Source organism: Globicephala melas, chromosome 8 (assembly GCF_963455315.2).
Source record: "Globicephala melas chromosome 8, mGloMel1.2, whole genome shotgun sequence".
Lineage (NCBI taxonomy): Eukaryota > Metazoa > Chordata > Mammalia > Artiodactyla > Delphinidae > Globicephala > Globicephala melas.
The window spans coordinates 25,557,180-25,575,591 of record NC_083321.1 but is presented as its reverse complement, the minus strand read 5'-3'; the positions used below and the strand labels follow the sequence as shown (position 1 = coordinate 25,575,591).

The window sequence follows — 18,412 nt, the reverse complement described above, 5'->3', positions numbered from 1 at the left end:
CATGCTAAAAAAAAATACTTGTTTAGGTGCAATTCGTAAAATCCACCTGTGAGGTACTCTTCAGAACCAAAATTACAAGAAAAATAAAGAGATGAAGGTGGAACCTATAAATTAACAGAGACTCAGTGGACATTACAATCAATCACAAGGTATAGAATCTATCTGTATCCTCATTAAAGCAAACTACAAAAATCTAACAATAAGACAATCAGGGAGACTTGAACTCTGACTAGATATTTGATGATGTTAAAGAAGTATGGTTAATTTTGTAGGTGTGATAAGTTTAAGAAAGGAGTTTTTATCATTTAGAGCTACAATGATATGGTGTTTGGGTGTTTGGAATTTGCTTCAAATTAATCTGGAATGGAGTAAGGACCAATGGATGAAAGAAGATTGGCCACAAATTACTAACTGTTGAAAGTGGATGATAGGTACATAAGAACTGATTATACTATTCTCTCCATTTCTGTCTATATTTGAATTTTTTCATATTTGTCTTTTGGTTTTGAGGTAAAATCTTGCTTTTGCTCTTGGCTTAAACCTAACAACAACAATAATATCAATACTACTAAACACAGATTATTCGGGGCATTTTATTTTAAGCTAAACACAGTGAAATGTCTTCAGCTGCAGTGCATTAGTAGTCCAAAATTCCCCGTGGACTTGTTAGTAAGGAACAGAAGTTTCAAGTTCAGGCTTTGGGGCACTAGCTAGCTCTTCCATGCACCTTGCATTCTACATGAATTTTACTTGAATGCCCCACTGTGTTTTGTTATATATTAGGGCTAGACACACAACTTAAACATGCTATAAATCCTACCAAGTTCATAGATTGCTCTTATTACCTGTTCTTAAATATTTTGATAATATACTAGTTTATAAATCTCAGATTGGTTCCTGCCCTATTGTACCTTGGCATTGGAGAGAAAATTGCAAGCAAAATTCAGCCCATTTCCTAATGCAGACTTTTCTAGGAAGAAAAGCTGAAAAATATATAAATTGTTCAAAATAACAGTATGCTTATTAGGCTGTAAGGATCTTCCAACTAAAGAGTTAGCTCTCTCTCAGTAGCAACATCCTTCTCTCAGCAAACCAGACTCAACGCTTTGGAGTCATCACTGATGTGTCCCATGTGCTCTTTTGGGTAAATATTTCTGAGTGGTTGCTGTGTGCTTATGTGCTGGGCACTGTGCTTGGCACTGTGGATACAGAGAAAATACAACACATTCCAGTCCATGAAGAAATCGGTCTGGTGGGTGGGAGAGGTACATGGATGAAAATATCTGGCAAATGCTCTGATGGAAGTTCCTAAGTTCTCCAGCTTTTGTATGTTCTCCTTCCCTCCGAGTCTCAGTGGATGCTGCCTGAACCACCATGCTGTGCGTCTGCAGACGGCATGCATGATCCCTTTCCAAGAGACTAGAGTTCAGTGGTTAAGAGCACAGACTTGAGTTTCCACTACTTCCTAGATATCTTTGATTTGTTTAACTTCTCTGTGCCTCTGTTTCCTCATCTATAAGGTTGGTTGTTGCTGGGATTAAAGGAAGCAACATCTGTAGAGGTCTCAGAATAGTACGTACCTGACGTAATAAGGATTTTATCCATATGTCTTAAGTGTCTTATTCATTTCTTCAGGATGCTATGTTCCCATAAGTCTACAGCACTTCTAGTTGTTATAGTTGCTTCCTTTAATTCTGCAAAGCACTGCTGATAAATACTCTAGTGTTTATGAAAGCATTGCTAGAACCTAGAGTTCATTAATGACGCCCCTTTCCAGGAAGTCAGTTACAGGGCATCTCTCTGCTCAGCCCTCAGCCTACTTTTGGATTGCAGGAGTCAGCTCATAAACCTCAAGAGAGAAGTCCTTGATGGCCTGTCCTCAGGACCCACCCAAGTCAAGCACCCAAAATCTCTCCCTTGTCCCCCCACGTAAAAGCCCTGTTTAAATAATAATTTCTACAGAAACACTCCCTGATCACAGCCTGACTGTCTTTTACATTGTTATGTAAAGCAATTTAGCACCTCACCCTGAACTGCTTTATCCCAAAGCAGGATTTGCTTTTCCCTTTGCATAAGTCAAAAGGCACATTATAAGTTGTTTCGCTTACAAATAAAACAGCAATCCTCCTTTAAAGAAGAATTCTGCCGCACTCCTAGAACAACTGACATTAAATACATTACTTTCATTTGGTTTAAAATTATTTTGGGCTCCTGCTACATATGTACAATATATTATAAGCACAGAGAATGAATCCTGCATGGAAATCCAAGAAGGCTTCCCAGAAGAGTGATATATAAGGTTTATATCATCTTTATTTCAAAATTCTCCCCCAATGTCTATTAGGGGTAATGAAAGTGGAGGGACTCAGAAAAAAATATGACAAAACATAAGCAATGAGTATCTCAGGGTGAAGGACTTTTAATAATTATTTTCTTCTTTTGATTTTGTATACTTCCTGACTTGCTGCAATGCACGTGTTATATTTAGTATGAGACAAAATGGTGTTTTTAAATGTCTCATATCTGATTTTTCCCTTCCATGCCCATCTCCCCCAACCTCTCCATGTTCCATCACTTTTATCTTGACACTCCCTTGCTCAAGCCCTACCAGTGGCCTCCTATTGCTTTTCTCCTCAAGCCTTGATAACTCTGCCTGACTTTCAAGCTTCTTCATAATCCACCCCACCCCACCTATCCAGTTGTACTTCCTACTACACACTCTCTGTGGGGAGACATTATCCTAAATTTCAATAGGAAAATGACTATCTTTTCCTTGTTTTGGAGGGCTCTCAGGAAAATACCCCACACTGGCTAATTTTGGGGTAGGTGGTAAGAGGCAGAACTAAATACAAAGATGCTGACATATTACTCTTCTTTCTAGAAATTGCCATTATTTATTTATAAGAGTCATGATTGCTACTATTAATAGCTGCATTTCAGGAATTCCCTGGAGGTCCAGTGGTTAGGACTCCGCCATTTCACTGCTGGGGGTTCAATCCCTGGTCAAGGAACTAAGATCCCGCAAGCCATGTGGCACAGCCAAAAAAATTTTTTTTAAATAGAAAATAATTTTTTAAAAATAGCTGCATTGCATGGATGAGGCTAAATAATTTGCTCAAGGCCATAAGGAAGGTATCAGAGCCTGGATTAGGACCCAGGTCGGCTGGATGCCGAAGCCACACTCTTTCCATTGCACCAGGCCCTTGGCAAGGGGAACAGTCATATTTATATTCACTATCAGTTGCACTTGTTGATAGATCAGCATCAAAACTAAAAAATTGTTTCTAACCAAGCTAATTCACTCTCATAGCTCTTTTAGCTTATGCCTCATAAGTTAGCACATTTTATACTATAGTGTATTTTTGATAACTCTTTTTTATTTTATTTTATTTATTTTTAATTTTTGGCTGCATTGGGTATTCGTTGCTGCGCACAGGCTTTCTCTAGTTGTGGTGAGCGGGGGCTACTCTTCGTTGCCATGCACGGGCTTCTCATTGCAGTGGCTTCTCTTGTTGCAGAGCACGGGCTCTAGGTGTGCCGGTTCCAGTAATTGTGGCCCATGGGCTCAGTAGTTGTGGCGCTCGGGCTTAGTTGCTCCACGGCATGTGGGATCTTCCTGGACCAGGGCTCGAACCTGTGTCCCCTGCATTGGCAGGCGGATTCTCAACGACTGCACCACAAGGGAAGCCCTGACAATTGTTTCTTATGTGTAAATTTTGTCTCCTTAATCAGGTTATTGGTTTAATGAGGTGATGACCATGTGCTAAGTACATACTTAGAACTAAGTATAGCACACTCTAGGTACATACTAAGAACTCACATAATGAGAACTCCATTTCAGTTGAATGTTTGCTTTATCAAAGTAGTAGCTTAAAGATTATATAATTCCTAACTAAAAACCTTGAGTAAAAGGATAATTCATCAACTCAGAGGGTGTTTAATAAATGAAATAATGTTTATACAAAAGCTAGGGAGAAGCTAATATATCTCTTATTAAACTAATTATTGGGCTTCCCTGGTGGCGCAGTGGTTGAGAGTCCGCCTGCCGATGCGGGGTACACGGGTTCGTGGCCCGGCCCGGGAAGATCCCACATGCCGCGGAGCGGCTGGGCCCGTGAGCCATGGCCACTGAGCCTGTGCGTCCGGAGCCTGTGCTCCGCAAGGGGAGAGGCCACAACAGTGAGAGGCCCACGTACTGCAAAAAAACCAACAACAAATAATTATTACATCATCCTTTATCAATATCTCCGAAACACCAAGGATTCTGCCAGTCATACAAAGATACACACCTTGTACCATCATCTACAAAAGACATAAAATTGTCAATGTAATATATTTATGGAACAACATGGGCTAGCAGGAGGTAGAAAGGTATAATTCAAAGGAGGAGACTTGCATTCAAGAAGGAGCCTAGAGAAATATTTTAATATGCCTAGAATCTGTTTTTACCCAAAACATGCTAGCAGGAGATAGAAAGGTATAATTCAAAGGAGACTTGCATTCAAGAAGGAGCCTAGAGAAACAATTTAATATGCCTAGAATCTGTTTTTACCTAAAACATACCTGAGAAGGGAAAAGCAGTTGGTAGATGGACTCGAGATTTCTGTAATGAGGTTTACTCAAATTTGTTATCAAGTAACTCATAATTTTTAAAATGTCAAAATGTCATAATTTATTAGCATTGCTTTTGGAAAGATGATCTGTATGATGCAACCAATTATGAAATAATATTTTCTACTTGGTGAAATGTTTTCCTAGTTCCTCTACCCATTTCTGCCTCATCAGAGGGAGTAGAATAACAGAGATTTTGTTATTTATAAAATCATCATCTTCATTAGAGCAAATTATGTGACTTCCGTTTCTCATAGGGAGTCTCTCTAGACTCCTTCTATTTCTGTCCCCCTCCAGCATTTTCCTTTTGGATTGGATATTTTCATGTCCTTGTTTTCATTTTCTAGAGGTACTATATCTCTCCAGTTAGACCATAAACTCCCTAGGGTTGGTTTTCTCTATTTTCTATAAAATCCCCTTAGCTCTTTGTACAGCAGAGGGCCGAAATAGGCATTTAATAAATTAATAATTGGGTTTTATTCTTTTAGGAAGACAGAAATGCGGTGGTCCCTCTGCTTCGCTCCTTGATTCCTTGGGCTTCTCTAAAATCACATTCCCAAATGCAGCACAGCTGAAATAACAGCAGCGCCAGCTTGCATTTTTACAGTACCATCTACTTTTCAAAATGTTTTTACATCTCTTATCTCATTTATTTCTCACCAAAATCCTATGAGGTAAGTAGAGCAGATATGGCTCGTCTCATGTGATAGATGGTAAAACAGAGGAAGGGAGAGGTTAAGTGACTTGCCCAGTCCCTCACCACTCCAGTCCATCTGCCAGAATTATCTTCCTAATAATAAATATAAACATGACATTCCCCTGCATAAAATCATCAACAGGACTCTGGCTGTCTACAGGGTAAAGTGCAAACTCTTTAGCAGGGCACACAAGTCCCTTCACATCTGGTCCCATGTTCCTCACCAGCTTCGTCTTCCACGGCTTCCGCCCTGCACGGCACCCTCCCCCAGCCACGCTGATCTCCCACCATTCACGTCAACGGCCCTCAAGACTGCAGGCCTTTGCATGCGTTGCTTCCTCTGCCTGGAATGCTCTTTGGGGTTTAAACCTCTCACTACCACCTTCCACCTTGAGAGATTCCTATTCAGTCCCCTATGTGTAGGTCAAGTGAAACTTCCCTTACAGTCTTGCTTCTGGCTTCGGGCCTGCGGGGTGAGTTGGCCGCTCCTTTATAAACCACCGGCCCCTGCCTCCTTGCTACCTCTTATCCTGATCGATTTTTTTTCTCAGTGGAACTTATCACCTTCCAATATAATGTATGATTTGCTTGTTTATTAAGTCTTCTTGTCTGTCTCTCTGTGATGCAATGTAAGCCCCACAAGGGCCATGGGCCTTTGCTGGTTTTGTTTGCTGGTGTGTCCCAGGTGCCCAGACAGTGTCTGACACACCACAAGTGTGCAGGAAATTCAGAAAGCATTAATTAAGCAACTGCGATTCTGGCACTGAGGCCACAGAGATGAGATACAGTCCTTCCGGCCTAGGAGAAGGAGAAAGGAACTAAAGCACCATGATGCGAGCAGGATGCTGAGTGCAGTGATAGTGGTATGTGCTGGGGGAGATGAGAGCACAGATAAGGAGCGGGGCCAGGCCGGGTGTAGATGGAAACAGCCCCGACAGGAAAGGCTTAGGCTTCATCCAGAGGGCAATATGTAAAGAGAGACTTGACAGCCGTGCACAAGTTCACCGAGTTCAGAAGGAGGTGGGGAGAAATTACAAGGAATTTTTATAGCTTAATATTAGCGTGTATATGGGGGTTGGGATATAAGGCCAGAGAAGTAAAATCTGTTTATATCCATATAGAAGAGGGAAACAGAGCTCCTGAGTGTAAAGGGCCAAGTCTTTGCCTCAGATTCAAATGTAATTAGGTTGTTTTTACCTCCAAAACAACTATGCTTCGGAACACCTTTTCTCTGTAATGAAAAATGCCAGAAATGATTAATTCTGATGTTAATAATTTAGAGAGGAAAAGTCTGGAGTCAGGGCATTAGACCTTGATCTCCTGAGACTTTAGAAGAAACTCCTAGAGAGCGTATCTTGAAATATTAATCCTGCTCATTCATGGAGCTTCTGGATCAGCAGAAATTTGATATGTTTTCCTTTATTAAGCTCTTTCTTTTGCCCTTTTATAGTTTGAAAAGAACTTTCATAGCTAGAGGTATATCTAGTTAGAGATGAATTGTGGTACTTGGCTTAATTTCAAGAGAGCAATATTTTTATTCTTTGAGCAGCTCAATGTTTTTAAGCCATCTGATGAGTATCAAGCACTGTGCTAGGCCCTTGCTACAAAGACCAGTAACCCAGGGCCATGGCTGTTGAGGGGCTCATAGACTATACGGATAGGCAGACATATGAGTATAATGAAATGTTGTAGGGATCAAATATGGAAGTATGCACAGGAAACAAAGTGCAGACAAAGAAGAGAGTGCTTCATTCCTCTGGGGAGACGGAGAGAGGGAAGTGTGCACACCACACAAGGTTTCCCAGGAGAGGTGATGCTTGATCAGAGTCTTGAAAGTTAGTGTGTGTTCATTGGTGGACAGTGGACATTCAGGGTAAAGGGAGAAGCACAAGCACAGGCTCGAGGCTATGAAACAGGCTGGTGAGTAAGGAAGTATAAACAATTCAGTATGACTGGACCTGGGGTGTGTGTGTGTGTGTAGGCAGTGAGGTACATGAGTGAGTGTGTGTGTGTGTGTGTGTGTGTGTGTGTAGGCAGTGAGGTACATGACCCTTTATATGCTATGTTAAGGAGTTGGGATTTCATTCAATCGGCCAGTGTTTCTCAAATTTTGATCCAAGGAACACTTGTCTCAGACTGTTTTAGAAGGTCCTCGTTAAAATGCAGATCCCTGGGCTCTAATGATTCAGAATCTCAAGAAGAACGATGAGTGAGGTCAGAAAGACCAAGAGTCTGCAAAGCTCTCTCGGAGATTCCTAAGTTTGAAGACTGCTATTATAGGCAATGGGGAGACATTCAAAGTTTTAAATAGAGGACAACAATCAGATTTGCTTTTACAAAGATTTTGTTTTTAGTAGTATTGTTCAAGATCCTCATCCCAGATGCTTACATGGTCTAGGCATGTAAAATAAATGACTAAAGTAGGCTGCATGGAATGATCCGGAGTGGTGGGGGCTGAGGCAAACCAAAGAGCACAACCTCGGCTAAGGGAGTGGTCACTGTGTAGCCTCAGTCAATTATTGACAAGTAGGAATTTTAACCCAGTGCTGTCAGACTGTTCACTTTTTCAAAATAAAGTGATCATCTATATTTTCATGTAAAATCTCCCAGTATTGACATACTGGCTATATCAGTAACGTTCTTAGTTACAAAGAACAGAAACAGATTCTGGATGATAAAGCAGAAAATACGTTTATTAAAAAGATGTTTAACCTAGGAAAGCTACTTAGAAAATTATTAGACAAACATATGTATACCTCGTGTTCCAACAACCTCATCCCTAGATACATACCTAATTAAAAGGTATGTTCCCCAAAAGACATGTAGTAGGATATTCATAGGAGCGCTATGAATCTTACAAGAAATGGAAATGTCCCAAATGCCTATTAACAATAGAAAGGATAATATAGTATAATGCCTTTACACAGTGGAATACTGTGTACAATGAGAATGAACGATCTACAACTACATGCAGCAAATGATAAATCTCACAAACATAACATTGAGCAAAAGAAGCGAGAAATCAAAGTGTACGTATTGTGTGATTCCATTTATATTTAACACAAAAACAGGCAAAACTAATCCATGCTGTTTGAAATCTAAATAGTGTTTACCACTATTCTGTTGTGATTGTTGTGTTAGGAGTGTTGTGATTGGAGGGGAACACAACAGGGTATTTTGAGGTTCTCATGGTGGTCTCTTAGTTTGGTTCTGGGTACATTGTTATGTTTGTTTGTGAAGATTTATTGAGCAATACATTTATGATATGTGCAGAGGCATCCCTAGCATGTTTGTTTTTAAACACTTACTCACCTACATGACAAAATAATTTTCAATGATAGTCATGAAATAAAACTAAAATAGTGGCCATAAAAGAAATGTAGATAGTGAAATCTTTCTTTACTTAAATTTTATATACCTGTATATACCTATGCACGCACACATATATATGTTTTTAAATAATTAACAATCTAAAAAAAAGAAATTTTGATTTTAAATATATTGTTCATATTCAGGAAAATATATTACGTATGAAGTAAAATTTACACTTACCATACAAAAATATTACATCTTGCAGTTTCCTCTCTGTTTCACTGTTTTATATTTTGAACACAAATAAAAACTTCAAGTACTCACACAGACTGATAGAACTGAAGTAATTCAAGTTCTATTTCTTTGTTTTTACAACCACTGTACTACCAGTCATTTATTCTAAACCTCCTATTTAAATGCAAAAGTCTGGAGAACCATAATCTGTGCTGAGAGCCAGCTCAAAAGGTTTCAGGACTTTAAGATGTACTCTTGAAATGTATACATGTAACTGAGCCCACAGTTGTCAGGGCCTAACTGTATAACTGGGTGTCCTCCAAATTAACTTCTTTATAAAATACAATGCTTTCTAAAGGATGGGAAACAAAACGGTGCTGATTTGACTCGTGTGTGTGCGTGTGTGTGTGTGAGTGTGTGTGTGTATAATGTATATATAGTTCTCTACATATTATATATGTGTGTGTATATATATATATATATATAGTTACTTCTAAATATGTCAGTGATAAAATAGTCCTCCCTGAAAAAAATCTTTTCATGGTTAAGTTTTAAGCATTTGGTGCAGTTACTATTGAATTTTTTAATGAATATATTTATATTGATATTATATAATTATATAATGTCATTATATTATGTTATATATAATAATATTTTAGAGAGATATATATGTTTTAAAATGATCCACAGACAAAGCACCTCATTATTGTGCCCTTTTCTGTATGCATATTATGTTTCAATAAAAGGGTAAAAAGAAGAAAGAATACCTAGGGCAGCTCACAGAAGTGTTGGGCAAACTGGACTAACAGGCTTGAGGCTATTTTTGAAACAACACCCCGGACCATGTGGCCCACCTGGCCTAACAGAACCATTTCTGCAGCTGCTGCTGCCCCAGGGAACGTAAGAGGAAGTCACCGCTGCCAGTGCTGCCCCTGAAAGCCAGAGACCTCCACCACCACCTCTGCCCAGCAAACAGACATGCACAGAGCTTTCTTCTTCAATTGCCATATATTAGTTTCAAGTGGGTCTATCTAACTGACGGAGCCTAAGGTCAAATTTGGAGGAATTTGTCTTCTGGATTCTCCCTCAAGGGAGATGGGAATTAGAAGGCAGGAAATCATAACAAGTATGTCCAAAAAGTGAAAGGTAGCCAAAAAATATGAGAAAGTCCACTACAGCATACTTCTTTAGCTGTTCAACATTAATATATCATTATTTTAAACTTAATAACAACACGTGAACAATCACGATAAAATTCTCCTATTGATCACAGTGCAAACGTCCCTGATGCAAATAAAAACACTCTCTGTCCCAAAGGGAGACAATCTAAAAAACAGTCTCATCCAAGTACTGTACCCAGCTGAATCTTAGCTCTCTGGATGATGTGCAGGTCCAGATATGACACCTCAGGGTCCCCTGACCTTAACACTAAAAGATAACTGCCCCCTATGTATTGAATACACAATAGAAAAGGAGCAGGAATGCAGTAGTAACTTCAGGTCAGGAAAGTGAATAGGAAACGTTGCAGCCACAGGAAATATCAAACCCTGTATTCTGCCAGTGAGAAGGAGGACTCCGTGCCTTGGTGGTGGTATAAGATCTGGTTCTGCCCTCTGGAGGAATCCTCCGGATCCATTATTATGCATGGCCTCACGGATAATAGGCCACGGATAAGGGCTTTAGAAAGGATGCCCTTCCTGGGGACCTCACAGGACCCTCTCAGTCCACTTCTAATCGGTGTGAGTTTAGGAACCTGGGGTGGCTTAAGGGGTTGAAGAATTATAGGCTGTTGCTAGACAAGTCTGGAATTTCTTTGACAACATACTGTTGTGAGACAATTTTCCTTGAGTTTCTTGTCTCTCTAATATCTTATATGCAGAGGCACTGATCACCCTTTGTCTCAGACTATCTTTTCAAGGGTGTTTGTGTAGAAAACAACCTTGGAAGATAGAGATAGTGTTTCCCTCCAGAACAAAGGGCAAACATGCTTACAGTCCATTATAAACTATTTGGGCTCCCTAAGCTCAGGGTTACTTTCCTGTAACGTGCACATCTGACACACATCTGGGCCCATCCACCCCATCTTTTGAGATTTTGCTGAAAGTGGCAAGGAGTAACCAGAATATGTCAACATGGATTATATCTACTCTTTCCCCCAACAACAACATAAAATATCATGGTTTATGTCCCAAGAAATAAAAGAAGACAGTTTTCCATGGAGAATGTTTTGACATCATTTAACAAGGTTCATGCTGTTTCTAAGCCTGAAAAATCTGGGTCCTCATTGTCAAATCCTTACTTCTTTCCGTAAGTCAATACCATACTTTAGGTTCTCTTGTTGGAAGCACTCTACTTCTGGTACCAAATCTGCTTGGTTAAACTGGCTCCAAGTAACAAAATAACACTGACGTATAGTGGCTTAGACAAATAAGGTGTGAATTTTCCCCACAAAGCTAGAAATCTCGAATTCCCCAGGGCTGAAAGGGTGGTTCCATAGTGAACCAAGACCCAGGTTCCTTCTAGCTTTCTACTCCAGCCCTTTAGCAAGTGAAATTCATCCTCAGCTTGCTACCTTGTGGTTGCAAAGTGGCTGCCCCACCTCCAGCTTCATGTCTACAACCAAGATAGCAAGAAGGGGAAAGGCAGAAGTTAAGTATGCTTCCATTCAAAGAACTTTTGAAAAAGCCCATGTAGCAACTTTCCTGTCATGTTATCAGCCCAAAGATATCACATCCTCACCCCCAGCTGCAAAAGAGGCTGGGAAACACAATTCTTTAGGTAGGCATGATGTCATACTGAACAAAAGACGGGTTCTGCTAGTAAAGTAAAAAGAGAAAACATGTATTGGATACGTTACCAGCAATGTCTGCCACAGCAATTAATTTTTTAAAAAGTTAAGTGCTATATAGGACAAATAAACATACCTTCAAGCTGTATCTGTGCTGCAGATTCTGAGTACAATCTCAGAGAATTCATGGCCAGATAGTGAAAGTGAAGGTAAGAGAACATATAGGAGACAACTTCAACAGTCCAGACAAGAAATGATGAGGGTCTGAATCGAAAAGTTAATCAAAAGGGTAGAAAAGCTGTTCAGAATTGGGGGAAAATAGTGCCTCCCTATTTCTGACGTTTCCTTCCAAGTGAAGAGAGCTCTACAGAGTGTCCATTTTGACACTTGTGGTTTCTCCATACCTTTACCTCCCTCTGCCCAATGGGCAGTTGAGTGATTTCTCTGACCAGTACCTGTGGGAAGAATAACTAGGAGCATTTCAGGTCCACCATTTTGCACTAGGGAGTGGACCCCCCCGTGGAGCGCAGCCTTGCGCTGGAAACTGGAGGTTTCTTTCCCTACTGACCTTGTGTAGTTGGGAACCAGTCCATCACTGTCTTTTCTCCTCTTGGCCACAGACAGCATGAGTTCTATCCTCCTCCGCTGTGTAAGTCTTACATATCAGAGGCCTTCCTATCCAGGAGGCTAGGTGGATAAATCTTCCACATTCTGGAGTTGAGGTTTACCCAGCATATTTAGTTAACAGGTCAAAAGCCACATCATATGATCTATCTCTATCAACAATGAAGACACTACTTCTTCCCCCATCTGCCTCTCCTGTATATTATTTATTTCTTTTTAAAAACAGCTCTGTTGGTATAATTCACATACCATACACTTCACCCATTTAAAATCTACAGTTCATTCGTTCTTAGTACAGTCACAGAGTTGTGCAACCAGCACCACAATCAATTTGGGAACATTTTCATCACTCCCTAAAGAGACCTCTTACCCTTTAGTTATTGTTCCCCCTTCTTCCCCTTCAACCCCTTCCCCTCCCAGCACATACACACACCACCAATAGAATCATACAATATGTGTTGCTTCTGGCCTCTTTCACTTAGCATAATATTTTCAAGATTCTTTCATGTTGTAGCATGTATCAGTCCTCCATTCCTTTTTATTGCCAAATAATATTCCATTGTATAAATATACCACGTTTTGTTTATCCAATCATCAATTGAGGAACATTTGACTAATGTGAATGTTTTGGGCTATTATGAATAATGCTGCTATGAACACTTTGTATGTTTTTGCATGGACATATATTTTCAATTCTCTTGTATATATGCCTAGGAGTGGAAATTCTGCATCATATGATAACTCTATGTTTAGCCTTTTAAGAAACTGCAGACTGTTTTCCAAAGTTCCAAAGTGGCTGTACCACTTTACACTCCCATCATCACTCTATGAGCGTTCCAAATTCTCCACATCCTCATCAACACTTGTTATTGTCTATCTTTTATATCGTAGCCATTCTGGTGGGTGTGAAAGGGTATCTCGTTTTGGTTTCGATTTGCATTTCCCTGATGGCTAATAAGTGCTCTTCTTCTGACCTGGATGATAGTTACATGTATATGTTCACTGTGATAATTCATCAAAGTATACACAGGATTGGTGCATTTTTCTGAACATGTTACACTTCAATAAAAAGTTTATTTTGAAAGCACATATTCCACATCAGGTGAAGACTTCTTATATTCTATTTTTTAAAATGAAATCATTACCAAGCAACAAAAAAGGAGACGAGCAGCAGCTTTCAAGTGACACAGACCTGGATAGGAATCCATGCTGACTGATGCTCTGTGTCTCAGGCTGGCAAAGCTGCCTAACTCCTCTGAGCCTCTGTTGCTTCATCTTTCAATAAAATTGTACAACTAATAATACCTCACAGGATTGTGGTTAGTGCAGCTCATATAGGAGCTAAAAATCATGTTTTTTTCCAAAAATGTAAAAATTATTAGCTCATAAAACTACTATTGCATTCACATGGTTTGCAGTTGGTACGCCTCTTGACTAGCGCAGTAAGATTTTCCCTCTGGTATAGACATGTCTTTCTGAAATCATTTTAAAAACATAAATGATGAATGTGTCTTCTTTGGATTCAACAGATTTATGAATGTTTCAATAATCGGCTATGTCATGTGCAGAAGTTAACCTTATGAATTTGGGGAAGTTAATTGGGAAGATTAATGTTTTCTAATGGTCAAAGTGTTTGAGATTTAAAGCACTGTATTAGTTCCAGTGCTGAATCTACAGCTCAGGTGCAATATATTTCAGTAAGCCACCAATTAACTGGCTTAAACATTAGTTGTTTCACCTGTAAAGTCACTATAATCATGTTGTATCACTAGTATAAAATTTAATTATTAGTTATAAATCTCTGAGACCCTAAGATGATGGTTGCTTTGTAAATTCAGTGTTATACCACAACAGCACTAAGAGAGATTCCAAGATTCCCACCATAAACACACATTACAAAAAGTTGTTGACTTACATTTACATAAACTTTTTATTTACAAAATTATGACTTTAGATTTCAAACTTTTCTCTCTGTGTCAATCAGGATTAGATTCAGTTGTATATGAGAGAAATCCTATATAATGGTAGATTAAATGAGATGGAGGTTTATTTTTTTCTTATGTAAAACAAGTCAAGAGGCAGGCAGTCATGGCCTGTTACTGCATCTTCCTGATGTCATCAGGGACATAGGCTCTTCCATCTTTCCTTTCCATTATCTTGGCTTCTACCTTTAAGGCCACATCTTGGTTTTAGTTTGGTTACTGCAACTCCCACCATCAAGTACATGTGTTCTTAGGCAGCAAGAAAGAGAAAGAGAAAAGGACAAAAGAGGCTGGGTCTGCTGCTTTTATAGAGCTTTCCCAGAAGCTCCTCCCAATATTTCCATTTACATCTCATTGGCTACCCCAGCCATAATAAGGCTGATAAATTTAGTTGCATGGAAGGGTTCATTGCATGGAAGGGTTCATTCATTTAGTTGCATGGAAGGGTTCATCTACACTATAGGGAGGACTTGCTACTAAGGAATAAGAGGATGGATAGCAGGCTGACAACTGGCAGCAGTCTGTGCCACACTTTTTTCCCCCACTCTTTTCCATGTCTTTCTAGAATGTTGTAATCATCTGTTTTTCATTCAAAATTTAAAGCAATGATCGGATATCATTGCTTTATATCTGACATATCAAATATATGTCAATTTAGTTAACTTTTATGATATAATTCACTAATATAACAAATATTTATTACTCCTTCTTCGTATCAGCCACTTCCATAAGCAAAGGAATGAAATAATGAACACATTCCTGCCTTCTCAAAGCTCCCAGGATATTGATTCAGTAAAAGGACGATGATTAAGTATTATAAATAATGCCCATTTCGAACGGGTTACCCTTTAAAATATAGCATTACTATTTAGGTAATCAACTACATGTACTATTTTAGTAGAAAAATATACTTTTATTTATCAGATGAATAATTCTATAGTTTTGAGATACTTGATATATACTTGAAGACAAATTTTGGATATCAATATCATGCAATGCATTCTTCTTGCAAAACAATGTAGTTTTTGTCCAATGATAAAATTTCAGGTGAATATATTAATATGGTCCTTTCACATAAGACAATTAAAAATAGAGCTAAATCCAGGTTTTCCAGAATTTTTCATCAGAAAGAACAAGGAGATATTACTAGAGGGAAAGCAGACAAAATAAACAGTAAAGAAAAACTATAAATATTTAGCTGTATTTTTCAGGTTAAAAAAATCAGCTAGAGAATATCGTCTTTCAGAAGATAGAGGACCTGTTCAACATCTTGGTACTAATTCATTTTTTGAAAGTGCTTAGATATGTTTTTAAGAAACTAAGAATATGATACAATAATAACAGGTTGCTATTGTGACAGTATAAACGACAACTCTTATTTTATTGCCTTTAACACACCAGTTGACCTGTATTTTATTTTGGGCATAGGATCAAGTTAAAATTGGCCAGCTCAAATTTCAACTGGCTCCAGATTTCTTCAATTGGCTCCAAACTTTTTTATCTGAAACATTCGGAACATATGGAACATGCCATATATAGAAGAATAGACAATATTTCTTATACCACTTGTCTAAGTTAAGGGAGATTTGTCTCCTTTAAAAAGGAAAACAAAAGTCCACAGAACACTTATTTTAACAAAATAGAGCTAAAATTTTTTGACTCATTTAAAAACCAATTAGATCTGAGATATTATTTTTAAATGAATATTAGTCCCCCTCATCCAGGCGATGACAATCTATAGTGTTGCCACTTAAGATTAGTTTGTATCTTCTAGAGATTTATATAAGTGGAATCATACAGTATGTCTGGCTTCTTTCACCCAACAAATTATTTTGATTCATCCATATTGTTACATGTATCAATAGTTCATCCTTTTTTATTGCACAGCAGTATTCCATTATGTGAATATATAACAATTTGTTTATCCATTCACCTGTGGGTTGTTTTTCTTTTTTTGGCTGGGCTGTGCGGCTTGCAGGATCTCAGTTCCCCAGCCAGGGGACCAGGGATTGAACCCAGGGCCACTGTAGTGAAAGACTGGAATCCTAACCACTAGGCCACCAGGGAATTCCCTTCTTATTGAGTTCTGAAAGTGCTTTATATATTCTGGATACAAGTCCATACCAGATGTGTAATTTGCCAATATTTTCTCCTAGTCTGTGGCTTGTCTTTTCATTCTCTTAAGTGTCTTTCAGAGAGCAGAAGTTCTTAATTTTGATGAAGTCCGATTTGCCAATTTCTTTTCATTCATGGATCATGTCCTTCAGAGATGTATCTAAAAAATCTTTGGTCACAAACCCAAGGTCACAAAAATTTTCTTCCGTGTTTTCTCCTAAAAGTTTAATTAACAGTTTTAGATTTTATATTTAGGTCTAAGATTCATTTTAAGTTCATTTTTCCATATGGTAAAAGTATGGATTCAGTTTCATTTTTCTCAAATATGAATATACAATTGTTCCAGCACCATTTGTTTAAAAGATTAAACTGCCTTTGTATCTTAGGCAAAAATCAATTGACCACGTGTAAGTCTATTTCTGAGCTCTCTTTTCTCTTCCTTTGATCTAATTGTCTACCTTGATGTCAATATCACACTATCTTGATTACTATTACCATTTTGCATTCCTACCAGCAATTTATCAGAGTTCCAGTTGCTCCACATCCTTATTAGGACTTGGTATTGTTTTCTTTAAATTAGTTTTTGTGGTAAGTGTGTAGTGGTATCTTATCATGTTTTTGATTTGCATTAAAACTGGGTTGTTCTCTTTCTTACTATTGAGTTTCCCATTTCTTTTTAAACTTAATTTTCCCTAATTACCTAAACAATACCCATCTTGGGTGCATATCAAGGCCTCCATGTTGTTTTTCTTGCTTTTTCAAATAAGAAGCAAGCTTGCAATTACTGCAAGTAGACAGTCTGCCCCAGAATGTTAGAAGGCGTTGGCTTGAATTCAGGCCAAACTTTGGAATCCCCTTGAGTTCCTCTTTCTCTCACACCCCTTACCTGATCTGTCAGTAAATCTCATCAGTTTTACCATCGAGAATTCAATCAATTTCTCACCACCACTCCACCATCTTCTCTTGCTCTGTCTCTGTAATAGCTTTCTAACCAGTTTCCCTACTTGGGCCCTTGCTCAACTTATATCATTTTGCAACACACCTGCCAGAGTGATCCTTTACAAAAAAAGTTGTTTGACCTCCTCACTCCTCTGCTCAAAACCTGTTAGAGGCTTGTTAAAGTCAAAACCAAATTTTTTATTATAGCCTACAAGACAATGATCTGGCCATGGCTATCTCATCTATTCCTCTCCTCCTCAAATCCAGCCTACAGGCTTCCTTGCACCTGCCTCGAGTCCTTTCCTTGCTGTCTTCTGCATGAAAAGCTCTCCTGCAGATTTCTCCATTGGTACTTTCCTCATTTCCTTCACTTCTCAATGACATGTGAGCCATTTTCTTTGCTTACTCTATCTAAAATGGCATGCACGCACACTCATACACACACCACCCCTTTCTCTGTTGTTTTACTGATGCTAGTTAACATAACTACTGAATAACAGCTAATACATCTAGAGCTCACCGTGTTTTAATTGCTTTATATATTAATTTACTTAATCCTCAGAACAACACTATGAGTTAAGTACTTGATCTAATTTTTCCAGAAGAAGCTGGAAAGCAGCGGTTAAGCAACTGCCCCAAATCACACATCCATCAAATGGTGCAGCAGGGATTCCACCCCAAGAAATTCGATTCTGGAGTCTGTGCTGTAAAACACTACACTATTCAGGGCTGCGTTTCTAATTACTTTGTACTGTTTGTGTTCTGTGTGCCCCCAATGGAATGTAAGCTGCACGTGGGGGAGCTTATTTTGAAAACTACTGCTGTTCCCGGGGTAGAGAGCACTGCCTGCTTGCTAGCTAGTCCCTCAATAAAGGCTGAAATGTGGGCTAAATTATAACTCGAAAAAAAATCGCACCCAAATTTCAAAAGGGTAGGTGGTCCCCGTGAGGCGCAAGCGGGGCGATAATACGGAACACAGACCACACCCCACCTACCGGAGTTAGAAGAGACGAGAGCCCACGCAGGAAGTTAGCCCGTAGGGCTCGTTCCGCCTCCGCCTCCGCCTCCGCCTCCGCCTCCGCCTCCGCCCCGCCCCACAGAGCGCGCGCT

General features: G+C 39.1%; 1 long non-coding RNA gene across 1 annotated transcript in view; it reads right to left on the bottom strand.

Moving 5' to 3' along the window:
- The window catches only part of LOC132597673 (uncharacterized), a 38,824-nt gene extending 20,441 nt beyond the window's left edge, over positions 1-18,383 (bottom strand). The window contains exon 1 of the long non-coding RNA XR_009564885.1: positions 18,298-18,383. This is a non-coding gene — a long non-coding RNA (uncharacterized lncRNA). The remainder of the gene's footprint in view (positions 1-18,297) is intronic.
- Positions 18,384-18,412: the final 29 nt, after the last annotated feature.